The sequence below is a fragment of the Harpegnathos saltator genome, unplaced genomic scaffold (assembly GCF_003227715.2).
Source record: "Harpegnathos saltator strain DR-91 unplaced genomic scaffold, Hsal_v8.6 scaffold188, whole genome shotgun sequence".
Classification (NCBI taxonomy): Eukaryota; Metazoa; Arthropoda; class Insecta; order Hymenoptera; family Formicidae; genus Harpegnathos; species Harpegnathos saltator.
In genome coordinates, this window is record NW_020229970.1 from 830,294 (window position 1) to 848,304 (window position 18,011).

The 18,011-nt window shown below is 34.8% G+C and overlaps 1 protein-coding gene across 1 annotated transcript in view; it reads right to left on the reverse strand.

Annotated features, from left to right (window-relative positions):
- Positions 1 to 18,011, reverse strand: part of Fdx1 (Adrenodoxin-like protein 1, mitochondrial Ferredoxin 1) — a 58,871-nt gene that overhangs the window by 40,357 nt on the left and 503 nt on the right. The window lies entirely within an intron of this gene.

The window sequence follows — 18,011 nt, forward strand, 5'->3', positions numbered from 1 at the left end:
AAATGGTCAAACAGTTACAGGGGATCTCTACAGAGAACAAATGATCCGTTTGAGCCGAGCATTGCACGAAAAACGACTAGAATATGAAACGAGATAGCATAATGATTTTGCTTCATGACAACGCTCGGTCTCACGTCACAAAATCTGTCAAGGAAACATTAGAAGCATTTCGCTGGGAAGTGTTACCTCATGCGGCTTATTCATCAAACTGTGCCCCTTCCGATTACTATTTGTTTCAGTCGATGGCACACGCACTTGCTGACGAATGCTTCAATTCTTATGAAGACGTCGAAAAATGAGTCTCTGACTGGATAGCCTCCAAAGATGAGTCATTCTTTCGCCGCGGAATTTGTTTGCTAACCGAAAGATGGAAAAAAGTCATCGTTAACGATGGACAATATTTTGATTGATATACTTTTTCATTTTGTTTCTTAAATAAAGCCATACGTTTTGCAAAAAAATGAACGAAACTTTTCGATTGACCTAATATATAGTCATAAAGCAAAATACGAGGCAAAATAGGGAAAAATTGCCTATATTAAACCAATTTTCAATTTTTTTTTCATAATTTATAATACTTAATAAAAATGAGATAAAGATAATTGGAAATTATCCTTGATCTGCTTGTGACATTCTATAATATTTTGAAAAATTTTGCATAACATCTGCAGATATGTCTTTTTTAAATCCTGTTCAAGCGGTATAATTTTAGCTTTTAGCAGTTGCTCAAATTGTATCACGGAGTTTTCCAAATTATGCCGTATTTCCTTTATCGTACCGATATGATGAATTTAAAAACTATAGAAGAATAAAAAATAAAACACATAAACAATTTAAATAAATGTGTTTAATTAAAATAAGTTTATTTAAGATTACAGTTTATATAAAAAATTAAAAGAAATATATTTAAATTAAAAAAATTAAGGTTAAAGTAACAAAAATATTTTTATTTTTAGAAACTAAGAAATTAATTAAGATTACGGATGAAAAACTATAAAAAATGTTGGTAATTATGCAGAAATAGGGACCATCTCCCGCTTTCAATTATATTGAGATATGTTATCAAGGTATCCTGGATAATGTTGTGAATAGTTTAGCCCGCGCTCATTGTTTATTATAAAGTTATTAATAAAAAAAGTTTTCTAGACTGAATATAATTTTTCGACGTAATATACATTATATTAGGGATATGCTAACGTTCCCATCGTTTTTAAGGCAATATCTTTTATTAATATTATTATAAATAACATTGTATGTTCAATTGAAATATTTTCCGGCATTATCTATTGCCTTTTGCCATCTTTTAGGCAAAAGATGAATACTACGATAAAAGAAGTTCTTAGAATAAATGAAGTTATCGACGAATTGTTGCACTTGCTCAACATTGCGAAATCATGTACCAGAAAGACTATGCTGCATAAAACGAAATAAGTGAAAATCCGATGGGGTAATATCTGAAGAATATGCTAAATGTGATAGGCCTTTCCATTACAATTTTATTAAAGTTTCCTGGGTCGTTAATACAACATGGGACCTGTATTGTTATGCAAAAGAATCACTTTATTTTGCTTTATATCAAAATATGGCCGTTTTTCGATTAATTGCTCATTTAACTGTCTCAATTGCCGACTGTATAATTCCGTAGTGATAGCCTGAGATAGCTTTAACAGCTCATAATACAGCACTCCTTGCATATCTCACCAAATACACAGGGGAACCTTATAATTATAGATATTTTGTTTTGGCTATAACGTAGAGGGTTCTCCGGGATTTACCCACAATCTTTTGTAATTAGGATTGTCATAATAAATTCATTTTTTGTCTCTGGTCACAATTCGAAGCAAAAAAGACTTGTGTTTGTGTCTATTGAGCAGCGGTGACTCGGCTGGCAATAGTGTTTTCGAATAATTCATAGGAGAAACCCATTTTCCTTCCTACAGAATTTTCCTCATCTCATGCAAACGTCGAATTACAATGTTCTGATTAACATGTAACTCTCGCAAGTTCTATACTCGATTGAGTTGAATCTTCTTGCTTTAACACTTTCAAGTCATCCAAACTCATCTCTTGCGGTCACCCGTCTTTGTCTTTCAAGTCAAAATTAACATTTTTAAAGCATCGAAACTACTCACAACATGAACTTTCAGCTATCGTTCCCTCACCATAAGTTTCGTAAATGATCCTGATTGTTTCGACAGCTGTTTTGCGCTGATAAAATAAAAAAACATACAATGATGAGTATCTTATCGACTTTTATCTTTATACGAATTAAAAATGTTTATGTCAATGAATATTACTTATACATCAATTTATATGCAGGTTGACCAATATTGACATAATCTAACAAAAACGCATAGTAACTTTTATGTGAATAATTCACAGTGCCATCAATATATGAACAATGGAAACTTTCACATACCCCTAATAACTCAGTAAGCAAATTGATCACAAACTGCACGCAAATTTGTAACAAATTCGATTAAAAACTTATAAAGCCATAGCCATCTGTGTTCGCATACAGCTCGTGTTTCGATGTCAAAACGTCGACGTTGCCGAATAAGTTGCAGCAAGTTGCCCGGCAGCAAACTTTATTGCACATTTGGCGACAATTTAGCAACAGAATTTGATAACACAGATCTTGTATCAAATTTGCTACCTATCTGCCATCAAACACATGCGGGGTTGCTAGTCCCCCATCGGGCGCCTTCCCAGGCGGATTGAGAAACGCCCGCCGCTTACTGGAAGGGAAATAAAAACCGAGGAAATAAAATACCCGGAGTGGACCAAAACCAGCACATAACTTACAAGGAGATGGCAAGAATGTAAAATCGATAACTGAATGAGTCATATTTCATTCGAATGGAGGGTTGAGTACATAAAAATCCTAAAAGGGTTTGCGTGCATGGGCCTTCGTTTGTGAGAAATTTGCAATTAAAAAATAGCTACATGTTCAGTGTAGTAACTTGGAATCAATAAACGTGAAGCGCGGTAGGTGCGGAAACTAAGGCGCGCGCTAGTATTCTGTCGTCTACGTCCGAGGAGTGTTCAAGTCCTCGCAGTGCCAACTTTTTTTTTATAATATTATTACTATATTTCATGATATTTCTATAATGCTTTTAATGTTTTTATTATCTTTTACAGGACAAAAATATAATACACACATATACAATATGTCTTATATAAAAAATTACAAGAATAAACGTTTTAATTATTTATTATAAAATTTATTTTATAATAAATAATTAAAACGTTTATTCTTATTTTTGCTCTAAATTGATTACCACATTCACCTACAATTAACATCATATCCAACACTTCAGCGTTTGAATACGGCATAGCTGGAAAATAAGAATTTTGTTACACCTTACGTGACAATATTTGACGTGAGAAAAGTATGTGACAAGACAAGACGATTTTAATCGAATCAGAGCTGACTTTATTTTGAATAAATTTTTGCAGTTGTTAGTACGTAAGAAATGCACGTATAGTTTTTTTCGTCACTACTGATGAAATGTCTGAACTCAAAGAACCAAAAGAAAGAGAATGCGCGTATGAACATGTGTTAGACTAAACTGAACGGGAATTAAATATTCGGACCTCGGCTTTGTTAATGCAGCGCATAAAATCGGATATTTCCGACGAAATCTATCATCTTTCGTTTACTATTTATGAAAAAGACTAAAAGTTCTGGTATACAGCGAACGTCCTACGACAAGAGAGGGCATGATTCGTAGAATACGAGACTCTATTCGTACTTTAGATGCAGATGAAATTCTTCGTGCAACAAATAATTTCGAGATAAGAGTACTTGCTTATATTGAAGCAAACGGTGAACATTTCGAACATAAGGCCTAATTATATCAGCTACACACATGCGCACATGCATACACGCGACACACACGTACGCACACACACACACACACATACACATAGCAGATAGGGTTGGAGTCGTTAAATACTACGGGAGTGATGAACCGTGGGGTCCTTATCTCTGCTATGACACACACACATGCACACAAAGAGGTGTAAATCCGACCGTGCAACCTCTACGCGGTACACTCAGTGATGCCAGAAACGCAATCCAGTAGCACAGCATAGCGCATGAGGGGGAGCGCACACAACGAGCAATTCCGTGTCCGTGAGCGTTCGGTGCTTCGGCCGGCGTCGGGCTTTATGCTACGTCTACAATGGGGTCGTAAAGTCGTGAGCTGGGTCCTATGGCGATGCTTGTATAAAGTTCAATTAGTCGCTGGATCGGAGTGTAAACCAATCAGAGAGCAGGATATTGCCCGTACATAATACGAATGATCGATTTTATATATCTTTTTATATATCTCCTTTTTCTAAGGAAAGGTCCGACAATATGGCATAAATAATCATATTGGACAGGTGTCATTCGTGTCATACTAAAAAATTCCTCCAGTGTTTATGTGTGTTATTGAAATAGAAATATAATGGAATTCCGTGCAATTTGTAGTATTTCTTTGTTATTAAATGCTTACCATTTGAATTTATATATAAATATCGATATATTTATTTAGATATAATTTATTTAGATTTATTTAGATATAAATATCGATATATTTATATCTAAAACGAAAAAGACAAAAAAGATGGTGGATAAGACCTATAAATAGAAGCAGAGATTATTTAGGATATTTCAATAAACAATTCAGAGGCATATGAGACAGATCATGAGGAATTTTTTAGTATGACACGAATGACACCTGTCCAATATGATTATTTATGCCATATTGTCGGACCTTTCCTTAGAAAAAGGAGATATATAAAAAGATATATAAAAAGGAGATATTAGGCGCGCAACTAAGTTCTCGCTGTTTTTTTGATGAAAATGCAACTTTATTGTGAAAAAATGGTTACAAATGAATCATTCAAAATATTGCCCATCGCTAGCGACAACTTTTTCCCATCTTTCTGGCAGAGCTCGAATACCGTCACGGTAGAAGTGTTCGTCTTTTGAGGCTATCCACGAATCAAGCCATTTTGAGATGTCTTCATATGAGCGGAACTGCTGATTAGCCAGACCATGTGCCATCGAACGGAACAAGTAATAATCGGACGGCGCAATATCTGGGGAATATGGCGGGTGGGGTAGGACTTCCCATTTGAGCGTTTCTAAGTAGGTTTTAACGGGTTTGGCAACGTGAGGCCGAGCGTTGTCATACTGTAGAATCACTTTTTCGTGCCTCTGCTCGTATTGTGGCCGCTTTTCGCGCAGTACTCGGCTCAATCGCATCAATTGAGTTCGATACCGTTCCTCAGTGATGGTTTCGTTCGGTTTCAACAGCTCATAATAAATAACACCGCCCTGGTCCCACCCAATACACAGCAAAACCTTCGCAGCGTGAATATTCGGCCGAGCCGACGACGTAGAAGCATGACCGGGCAGTCCCCATGATTTTGTTCTCTTTGGGTTGCTGTAATGAATCCATTTTTCATCACCCGTAGCGATGAAGAAAACTCTTCCTTTTTTGCCGCTGGAGCAGTTGTTCACAGGCGAAAAAACGACGCTCAACGTCTCTTGGCTTCAAATCATAAGGAACCCAAGCTTCTTGTTTTTTAATCATTCCCAACGCATGCAATCGCTTGGAAATGGCTTGGCGGGTAACTCTTAATGCTGAAGCAAGCTCTTTTTGCGTTTGACACGGATCCTCATCGAGCAATGCCTCCAATTCAGCGTCTTCGAAGGTTTTTGGCCTTCCTTCACGCGAACGGTCGTCAACATCGAAATCACCGTCTTTAAAGCGACGGAACCAATCACGATACGTTGTTTCACTTAGAGCAGCATCTCCGTAAACTTTTTGGTTCTCGATACGCTTCAGTCGCCGTTTTCTTCGAATGAAAGAAGAAAAGCAACACTTCCCGCAAATGACGATTATTTGGCACAAAATCAGACATTTTCACACAACCAAAAGTATATGACGCAAAAACAAAATCACTAATGTGTCAAAGCGGTTTGTTTACCATATGTCTAAGCTTGGTTCATGACGTTTTGGTTATGTCACAATCGACTAGCACTTACTACTGGAGCCATCTCTTGAAAAACAGCGGGAACTTAGTTGCGCACCTAATATATAAGATGGATGATATATCTTATGAAAATTTGTTGGTACCACAAAGCAAGGCTATTATTTCATGATTAAACAGAATGTTCCACAAAAGTATTACTTTTAATATTCATATTGAGTTTTCTTCTTTTAACAGTACAACTGTTATATAGAGAATGTAGAGAAGAAAGTTTTGCAACTGTGTAAAAATACGTGAATCTGATTGATGGTATGCTTTTAATCTTGATTGAATTTAAAAATATGTACCAATCAGATCAATTTTATAACATTTACATAACTTCCTCTGCTGATTGCTGACAATATTCCATATAGAATCCAACTGCACTATAACATATGGTATAATAGGACAATTATATTTTTAATATTTTCTATCAGCAATGACTATATAATTATTCACTCATGTTGAAATGATTCCAATATTTCCAACAGTTTGATAAAACATTTTATTCTTTGTTGCATAGGTACACGTTTTATTCCGTGTAATAAGACTGTCACCATACTTTTCTCTTCTTCTATATCTGGCGTGGAAGTTGTACTGTTCAGCAATGCTGACAAAGCTGAACAAGCTGCAGTAACAGACTGTGATGATTCCATAATTAGAGAATTCACATCAAGACTTATATTCTTTCTTTTTCTGATATCTGTTTTAGGCACTTTGAGGTTATGTTTATATGCTGGATCAATATTCTCGCTATCTGAAATTTATTTAGAAGTATTAAGAATGTAATTAATGATTAAGTTTTCTGTGGAAAATAGTAATTTATCAATCACTTGCCTTCAGAAATATTAATAAAATTTTTATTGCAAGTAGGCGATTTTGCTGATAATTTCTTTATTATTGATCCTTGTGATACTGATGAAATTTGTGAAGGTGACTTTATAAAAAATGAATAAATAAGTGTCGTCCACACACCGGTATCATTTTCCCATGTTGTTTACATAGCGTGATATATAAAATCTTTCCTCTGATTGGTCTATTGTAGCTCAAGTCGTTACAATAGTCGCTGAAATTGGATTAGAACTAACTCAAGCGACTGTGCTTGCAAGCGTTTGGGAACGAAAATAACCTTTCAGTCGACCATTGCTACGATTCTACGACCGTATTCTATGACTTTACGACTCTATTGTAGACGATCCTAACTTGAACGACAGCGATTACGATCTCTCAAGCGACTACCGCCACGACTCTATGACCATATTTTATGACTCTACGACCCCATTGTAGACGAGGCATTAGGCAAGAGCAGATGACATCTGTTGTCTCTTTTTTCGCCGAGCGATACATACAGCTAACTCCGTCGGCCGCGGGAATCTCGCGCTATCTTCTTTCGCAGACTTCTTTCGTTATTTCGCCGCTCGTAGGCCCGCCTCATATATTTAAAAACATTATAATATAATTCTTATGTCGTTCAGAGTATGCATTATTAAAGTTGTAGACATTATAGGAATATTGTATGAGTAGTAGATAAATGAATTTTGTCTGAAATCGCCGAATTTTCATATATTTGAAAGATATTTGCAATATTTCTGAGTACTACATTCAAAGATGTCGTGAAAAATGCCGGGCATTATTAATGTTATATAATTATACAATCCGTCACACACAATAGTAATAATGCCCGGCACTCTGCAGAATATCTGTAAACGTACTCAGAAATACACCAAAACCTTTTTTGGAATAACGAATACTTTCAGATTTCGGTCAGCATCTGTTACTTTTCTATTGCAATATATAGTGCTCGGGAATATTAATTTATTTAACAACCGCGATACAAGAACGGTAGTACCTCTTAACATAGTCTAGTGATTATATTGCTTAATTATATGGCCACATTTCTATATCCTGTTTTTCATACTGTCTCTTATTACATAAATCAAACGTAAAATGCAATTAAAGGTAAATGCAATATAATTGCAATATAAATGCAATAAATCAAACGTAAAACGCAATTTAAGGTAAATGCAATATAATTGCAATATAAATGCAATATAAATACCCAGTAAGCAAAATGCTAGCAGAATGCGCGCAGATTGACGCCAATTTCGATCAGATCTCCACATCAAAACCATAGCCATCTGTGTCCTCTTTAGGCTCATGTTTTGTCGACAGGACTTGCGTGACAGGCCGTGCGAGCAGATTGTCGGCAGAAACCACGCAGGTCCTGCTGCCAATCTACTCTGAGCGCATCTAATCAAGTCTGAGCGCAGAGTTTGCTCGGTTTCTGCCGCCAATCTGCCGTTAAATTACTGCAAGTTTTGCGCGGCTTTTGCTACAAATCTGCAGTCAAATATCCGATAGCAGGATCTGACGCATATTTGACCGCAGATTGGTGGCATAATTTGATATAACAGATTCTACGTTAAATTTGTTGCCTATTTGCCATCAAACTATGATAGCAGGCTTTGCTCGAAATCTGCTCGCACAAGTTTGGCTATCTGGGTATTTATTCGTTACAGAAACGATTTAAAGGAAATAAAGATATGAAGGATAGAAGGAACAGAAATAAGAAATAAAGAAATCCACTCTTGGCCAACATATGTCATTTTCGTAAAAACAATTTTGGTAGTTATAGAAATATTTACGTATTGTTTATTCAAACAGAATTAAATAAAAAATGAAATGAAATGATATTTATTATGTAAAAAATATTTCTTCTATTAATATACGTATTATTTTGCGTGTAACAACTACATGTAGTAAAAATTAATATTAGGTTGAGGAAAAAGAAATCCTTTATTTTTTCGTTTATTTCAAAGCTTTATTTAACATAGTTAGGATTGTTCGATTTTGGTCAAATAAGCACCGTTTTGTTCTACAATTTGTCACCATTTTAAAGGTAATTTCATGATCCCTCTTTCATAGAAGCCCTGGTCCTTATTTGCAAAAAACTCGACTAAGCAATTTTCAGTCTTCTCTTGAGGTCAATTTCTTACCATCATGGAAGTTTTGCAATGACAAAAACAGATGGTAATCGCTTGGTGCCAAGTCCGGACTATAAGGTGGATGCATCAAAACTTCCCAACCAAGCTCCCGGAATTTCTGACGAGTCACTATAGACGTATGTGGCCTGGCATTGTCCTGATGAAAAACAATTCTCTCCTATTGACCAATTCTGGCCGCTTCTGGTCGATCGTTAGCTTCAAACGGTCCAATTGTTGACAATAGAGATCCGAATTTAGTGTTTGGCTATATGAAAGCAGCTCATTGTGGATGATTCCTTTATAGTCCCACCAAACACTCAGCAAAACCTTCCTGGCTGTTAACCTGGTTTGGCCACTGTTTGAGCCGTTTCGCTGCGCTTTGACCACGATCGTTTTCGCACAATATTGTCGTATGTAATCTATTTCTCATCCCCAGTCACCATCCATTTCAGAAATGGCTCGATTTCGTTCCGTTTGGTCAAGGCTTCGCAGATTGAAATTCGGTCTATCATGTTTTTTTGCGTTAATTCGTGTGGCACCCAAACATCGAGCTTTTTTTTAATCTAGCTTTATGCAAATAGTTTAAAACTGTTTTGTAGTCGATTTTCAGTCCCTGGGTGATACCACGACTGCTAACATGTCGGTCTACTTCGATCAGTTCCATAATTTTATTGACATTTTCGACGACGGGCCTACCTGTGCGAGATGCATCTTTAACATCAAAATTACCGGAACGGAATCGACGAAACCAAAATTGCGCGTGATTGGCTGTGAGTATCGGGACCATAAACACCATTCACAATTTCAGCCGCCTGACTTGTATTTTCGCCTTTATCGAAGCAAAATTGTAAAATATACCGAATTTTCTCTTTGTTGACATATATCTTTTACGTGCTATAACTCACAACTTAATCGACAAATCACAAAACCGTTAAAGAATTTTTTTTAGTACGGAATGTCACTTTCCCAACGAGTATAAATATTAACCTATGCGATTAATACATCACATGATATATACGACTAAAACCATCTAGCGGAAAAATAATGGATTTCTCTTTCCCCAACCTAATATAAAATGTTTTGCACTAATAGTTCTACACTTATACTAATAGTCTACGTACATACGTACGTACGTTGCTCAACGGAAACCGCGAGAAGGTGGTGGTCTTTTCCATCAGAAGGAAATGTAAAACGTTAGTTTTTTTAAATATTGCATTAATTGTTATATGCATATAATCTTCTTATAATATAACATATAGTATTAGCTTATAACATGAATTAGCTTATCAACTGTGTAAAAGAAAGAAACGTATAGTAATTTGTGATATATGTACTAAAACATCTTCGTGCGATGTATATTTACGTTTGAGATATTCACTGATAATCAATTTTCTCACAATGTATTGTTCGCGATAAATTTGGGTTATATATCTATTCATGTAATATACTGTATAATGTAGCTAACAATACGTGATTTTTAAATATGTACACATTTATTATATATATTTATCTATTTATTATTTATGTGTATTGTTATTAAATGTGTATATTTTTATTTTTATCAAAATTATTCCTAGTATATTGTTTTCTAAATCAAAAATTTTCCTAATTCTGTCGTAAAATATACATCGTGTAAAGTGACCATAATAACTCTCTATTGTATAACTCTCTATGCATTGCGTGTCTTTCTATGTTCTATTGTTTATATCCGAGACAACATAACTTCCAAGAGACATCTTAGAAATGCTCTAAAGATGTCCTCAGGACGTTGAACGTCCTCTCGACATCTTAGGCTTTCTTTAGGATATCTCTTTAAAGTCTGTGTTGTCTGGGATTTTTCTGGGACTATCACTTCTCTCTATGTTTTATTTTTGTAGTTCCTTTTACTCTCTTTCTATCCTTTTTTTCTTTATTTCTATCTAATCTGTCTTCTTATCCTTTCTCTATTTCTGTCTTCCTATCCTTTCTCTATTCTCTCCTATCCTTCATCCCAACTTTCGGAAATGCAAAACATATTTCTTTTTTTTAATATTGTATTCCTTCTTACATTGCAACATATTTTTTATATTATAACCTGTTTTATTGCTACATGTTATATTGGGTTAAGTAAAAAGTTTTGAGCGTTTTTCGCTAGATGGTTTTAGTGAGGTCATATCTCACGATGTATACGTCGCATCTGGTCATTCTATACTGCGACTTAAAGGTGACATAACGCTTTAAAAAAAGTTCTTTGACAGTTTTGTGTTTGGTGAAGCCAGTTGTGTGTTAGAGCGTTCCAAAATGGAGGTAAAAAAAGAGAAAATTCGATACATTCTTCAGTACCACTACGACCAAAGAGAAAAAGTGGAGCAGGCGGCCAAAAAAACGTGTGCTGTTTATGGACCCAATACAGTATCGAATGCAACAGCAAAGCGGTGGTTCCAACGATTCCGTTCTGGTAATATGGACGTCGAAGATGAGACACGCTCTGTTAGGCCAATCGTCGAAAATGACGATAAAATCATGGAAATCGTCGAGTCGGACCGGCATGCGAGCACTTATTCCATTGCCCAGGAACTGAAGATTAGCCAGAAAACCGTTTGGAACCATTTGCATAAGGCTGGTCTCAAGAAGAAGCTCGATGTATGGGTGCCACACGAATTGACGCAAAAGAACCTTTTGGACCGAATTCATGCCTGCGATTCTTTGCTGAAGCGTAACGAAATCGACCTATTTTTGAAGCGGATGGTGACTGGCGATGAAAAATGGGTCACATACGAGAACAACAGGCGAAAAAGATCATGGTCCAAGCGCGGTGAACCGGTCCAAACGATCGCCAAGCCCGGATTAACGGCCAAGAAGGTTTTACTGTGTGTTTGGTGGGATTGGAAGGGAATCATCCACTATGAGCTGCTCCCATCGGGCCAATCACTCAATTCGGACCTACGGGGGTGGTCCGATAAGTACTTAGCCTACAAAAGAAAAACGAAAATTTTGGAAAAGTGGTGATTTATTTCTCAACATAGTCTCCTTTTAGTTCGATACTCTTGACCCAGCGATGCTCCAACTTCTTTAACCCGTCTGAAAAATACGTTTTCTCGAGGTCTGCAAAGTAGGCCTCCGTGGCGGCGATGACCTCCTCATTCGACTCAAATTTCTGCCCGGCGAGTGACTTTTTCAAGTTTGGAAACAAAAAGAAGTCGCACGGGGCCAAATCTGGAGAATACGGTGGATGGGGCAGCAGTTCGTAGCCCAATTCGACCAATTTGACCGTGGCGAGGGCGGAGGTGTGAGCCAGTGCGTTGTCATGGTGGAAGAGCACTTTTTTCTTCGCCAAATGGGGCCGTTTTTTCTGCAATTCAGCGTCGAATCGGCCCAATAATTCGGCATAGTACAGCCCTGTGACCGTTTTGCCCTTCTCCAGGTAGTCGATGTAGATTACACCTTGTGAATCCCAGAAAACGGTGGCCATCACCTTTCCGGCCGGTCTTCGCCTTCTTCGGAGCACGTTCGCCGGGTGAAGTCCACTGTTTCGACTGTTCCTTGGTCTCTGGTGTGTACCAATGGATCCATGTTTCGTCGACGGTCACGAAACGACGCAGAAACTCCTTCGGATTGCGCTTAAACAGCGTCAAACACTACTCTGAAGTGGTCTCACGGTTGCGCTTGTTGTCCGGAGTGAGCAAACGCGGCACCCATCGCGCCGACAGCTTTCTCATACCCAAAATTTCATGCAGGATATGACCCACGCGGTCTTTTGAGATGCCTACTGTCTCAGCTATCTCGCGCACCTTCAATCGGCGGTCTGCCAATACGAGATCGTGGATTTTTGTCATGTTATCCTCCGTGGTAGCCGTTTTCGGGGCACCTGGGCGTGGCTCATCAAAAACCGACGTGCGACCACGTTGAAACTCGTTAAACCAATTTTTGACGGTCGCCATCGAAGGAGAAGTCACCGTACACAGCATCCAAGCGCTCTTTGATTTCGCTGCGCGATTTCCCTTCCAAAAACAAGAATCGAATCACTGACCGATATTGCTCTTTTTCCATTTTTCTAAAATCCGCGGACACACCCGCTTCCACACGCGGTCAAAACAAAACTACGAGTCCGATTCGGCTGAAATTTCGACAGTAGCCGTCTACGAGAATGTACTACACGATAGTAAATTTCTCTTGCGATAGTGGCGCCATCTGGCGGTGAGGCTAAGTACTTATCGGACCGCCCTCGTACACTGTCAACAACTGACCAGATTGAAGCAGGCGATCGACGAGAAGCGGCCAGAATTGGCCAATAGGAAGGGTGTTGAGTTCCATCAAGACAATGCTAGGCCGCACACATCTTTGACGACGCGCCAGAAGCTCCGAGAGCTTGGATGGGAAGTTATATCGCATCCGCCGTATAGCCCAGACCTGGCTCCAAGCGATTATCACCTTTTTAAGCATTTGCAAAATTTTCTTGATGGTACAAAACTGGCCTCAAGAGAGGCTTGTGAAAATGAGCTGGTTAAGTTTTTTACTAATAGGGACGAGGACTTCTTCAATCGCGGAATTATGAAATTGCCTTCAAAATAGACAAAAGTTATCAAACAAAACGGCGCATATTTGATCTAAATCTGATAATCCTAACTTTGTTAATTTCATCGTCGCAATAAAGAGAAAAAACGCTCAGAACTTTTTACTTCACCCAATATATCATTGATACATAAAAAATGATTTCAATAAAAAAACATTTTTATTCGAAATATATGCACAGTAATAATTTAATAAAATAAAATTTAAAATTAAATTTTTCACAAATAAATTATTAAGCTTTTCTTAAATTAACTATATTTTTTTCTTATACAGAATATCTTCAACACTAAAAAGCATGCGTGTAATGATACTGAATAATTTTCTCCAAATATAGTGAAGATCATTTCAAAATAAACAAAGTTAGTACAGTTGAGCCTCTTTCAAACTGTATTTTAATAATTACTAACATAAAATGTTTTGTTTCATAATTTCATACATCTTATATATAATTACAAACATTTAATTAAATATTTGTGAAAAAAATTATCCATAATGTTATTGCGTGTTCACAGTACAATATAATTGAATTAGATTCATCTTCTTTAACCCATTTACATCACAACTCTAGATATATAACTAACTTCAGAAATTAGAGACATTCAACTGACAGTCAGCTTGTATTATCGCATATCACTTCACATTGTTAATTCTTTATCTTTGATTTTACTTAGAAATTATGTGTAATAATCAAAATAAAAGATAGTATTATATATTTTTATAGTAAACTTAAAATAGTTACTAAACTTTATTAATTAGTATAATTTTTAAAATGATCAACACATAATGGTATATCACAAATATCACATTTAAAAATTGTTTCCCTTCGGAGTGACTCAGATAAGCATACAATGCATCCCTTTGATGTTCTTCCTTTTGCTACTGTTGGAGGTATTCGTGTGGGGAAATGCTGGCCAGTGTATCTTGTTATTGAATTATTGAAAGATGATGTCTCTCTTATCCTTTTGTTTTCTATATATTTTACAATAATTTCTTCCACTAATATTTGTTTATAAACATGAAAAGCTCGATCCTTTTTACTGTTTTTGAAGATAATATAACTATTCAATAACATCATGTCCACAGAATAAAAAAATATTTTTTTATATATTTTCTTATATCTCCACATGGTATGAAATTTATTCAACATTTGATTGCTTATATTAATCCTATTCATATTTTTGTTATAGTCTATTAGTGCTGATAGTTTTAAAATCTTTTCCCCAGTATATTAGTTTACTTTTTCCGTCTTAGCTAAATCTAAACAATGCATTGTTGTTAATAAAACCACATCCTTTTTATCTTTCCTCTATGACAGCCATATCTTCTGATGAAAATATAACAGCTTCTCCCTTTTCTAATTGGAGAGATTTTAGCTCCTGAGGTATTCCTTTTCTATTTATTCTCACTGTCCCGCAAACATTTGTTTGCATATTATATAATTCTTGATATAAAATTGGTGAACTATACCAATTATCTATAAACAGGCAGTATCCTTGATGCAATAGTCCACTCTTCCTCAACAAATGTATTATGTCGTGCTAGCAAATCCAGAATCAGTTTTATCCTTTCCAATGTATATTTTGAAATTATGTATATATCTCGTCTCAGAATCACATAATTTACAAAACTTGATCCTAAATCTGGCTCATTTTGTTCGAATAAATTGTATATAATGTAAATAGCTTTTACACTGCATTAACGATTCATCAACGGAAATATTCTCTTGGGATTTATACATACTTTTGGGATTATACATATGTATGTATGAAATTTTTGGTAATTATATCAGAAACTTCTCTAATTCTTATCAATGGATTGTTTGAATTATCATTGTTAAAATGTAGATTTGCGGCAATAGGAATCTGTTGCGAGGCATAATATGCTTGAAATATGGGGCCTCTATGCTTCCATCTTTACTCCAATAGTACTTTTTCCAATACAACTTTGTATAGTAGGCTTTTGTACTAAACTCATTAAAATATTCAATGCAATAAATATTTTCAGTTCATTCTCCGTAACTTGTACAAAGTTTGTGTCTTTGGCTCCATATCTGTTGGTTTCTAATATTATTTTTTTAACTAATTCTTCGTTGAAAAATAATTCAAAAACTTTTCTCCTGGACATATCTTCCGTGTTGACGGTTACACCACTTACGGCTGAAAAATTGTGTATTTCCGGCGTACGGTTTTGTTGTTTTCAAAAGAAATCTCTATTTACAAAACTGCCGTGCTGATCATCTTCGCTGGTATCACTGGGTGAAATAGTACGGGCACGTTTTCGAGTTTTTCGTATTTCTATGCTTGAATTCGAATCGTAAAAGTGGTCGTCATCCATTAGGCTTACTAATTTTATTTTGAGTTATAAAATTAGGTGGTTTTTAAAATTTGAATTTAGATTAGTACTACCTACTGTTAACAACAGCCAGAAAGGTCTGAATAATAATTAAAAAAGTAAAATTTGCTGATAATGCACTAAAAGCTTATTTACTGCTCAGAAGACGCTCACGGACTGTTTCAGATTGGTGAAAAGTGAACGTCGTCGTAAGCATATTATTATTCCGCGGTTGGTGATAAGTGAGCGTCGTGGCTCGCGGAATATTCCGCGGTTGATGATAAGTAACAATTATTACGTGCAGATTATTCCGCTTGCGGATGCAAATGGGTTAATAATACATTATACAAACTTATGTTTGTAAGTTATAAGAAAATGATAAAACGAAAACGAATGAGAAAAATTTTGCCATTTTTGTATCGATGCATTATCTAGTATGATTTTCAAAAGTTACTATGGGATTTGTGAAAATTGCTCGTTTTATTTTGTATTTTTTCATGATAAAATCGGAACAAATATTTATGTAACAGCAGTTACAAATGAATAGCAAGTCAGTAGTTGATTAAACTAACTTTAGTTATAAGACATATTGTATAAATATAACATTATTACAAACATATTGCAGGATTATATGTTATGTACTATTATATTTTTAATTATTATATCTATGGTTGTGTTAAAAAAATATATAAATTGTAGTTCTGGTGCAATTGTTGAAATTGACAAGGCCAAAATAATCAGAAAATATAATCATTGAACGAAAATTCAACAACATTTGAAGCTGTTGAGAGGCTTTCTAAATGTATGTTCATATTTCTGATATCCGATAGAACAACAATGACATTTTTGCTTATAATTAAAATCACATTGCCAGGCATTCATATATACCGATAATTCGAAAGTTTATAGTGCTTTACAAGATGAAAATTAGTGTCATCAAATGGTTAACCAACATTTTATTTAATTTTGACATTAACATATATACACAAAATATTAAAAGAGTACAGCATGGTTTATGCAGTGGAATACCAAAGTACGATATACACTAAAAACATAATAATCATTATATAGCTGAATTTCTTTCAAAAATATTGTTCTGGAGAACTTATTGACAATTTCTTTAATATAATAGCTCAATTACATCCTATAGATGAAGCTATTAAAAACAAATAATAAATATTTCCTTATACTTTATCTATAACATCTGTTCATTTTGTTTATAACATTGATTTATTAAATTTATTTATAATTAACAAGTACATAAATAATAAATAATAAGTAAATGAGTATTAAATGTTGATTCCTTCATATGTTTGTATATCATTCTATTCTATTTATTTTCATTTATAGCTTGTTTAAACAATTGCTGTCAACTTTTTACAGTAGATGGTGCTCAGAAGCATGAATTTGATAATATATATTAAAATCACAGTCATCCTAAGTTCTAAAAATCAAATCCCAATAATCTTCTAAAAAGAAATAATTGTTAAAATTTTACTTATGTTTTCTCAATAATTATAGTTTTATAATTATACATCTTACATTAATATAACAATGAATACATCGTATTCGTATATTGATAAGTAATATAATAGTCCATTACTGATTTAGTCACTGATTTTTGATACGTTATACTTATTTCTTTGCATGTTCTGCTAAGCTTGAAATTTTATGTCATTTATAAAACAAAGATCACTAATAATCTACATTGTTATATAATTATTGTTATATAATTAAATTTGTTAAATAACATATTTTGTAAACATTATACAAATATTTCATTGTATTTCATTTCAAAATAAAATACATGAAATAAATAGAAAATTTCCGCAATATAAGCCGTTAATGCTCAATGTAATATGTGTGTGTGTGTGTGTATGAGACATGCTAACCTATTCCTATTTCATTATCAATGAATCCAAAAACAATTATTTAGAAAACAATATAAAAAAACAATATTTTTCATCCATGAATTAATATTCTATATACATGACATATATATATATATATATATATAGGTACATATGATATACATACATACATGTATATATATATATATGTAATTATAATTTGATAATACATTGATAAAATTAAATATATACTGATTTATCTTAACTT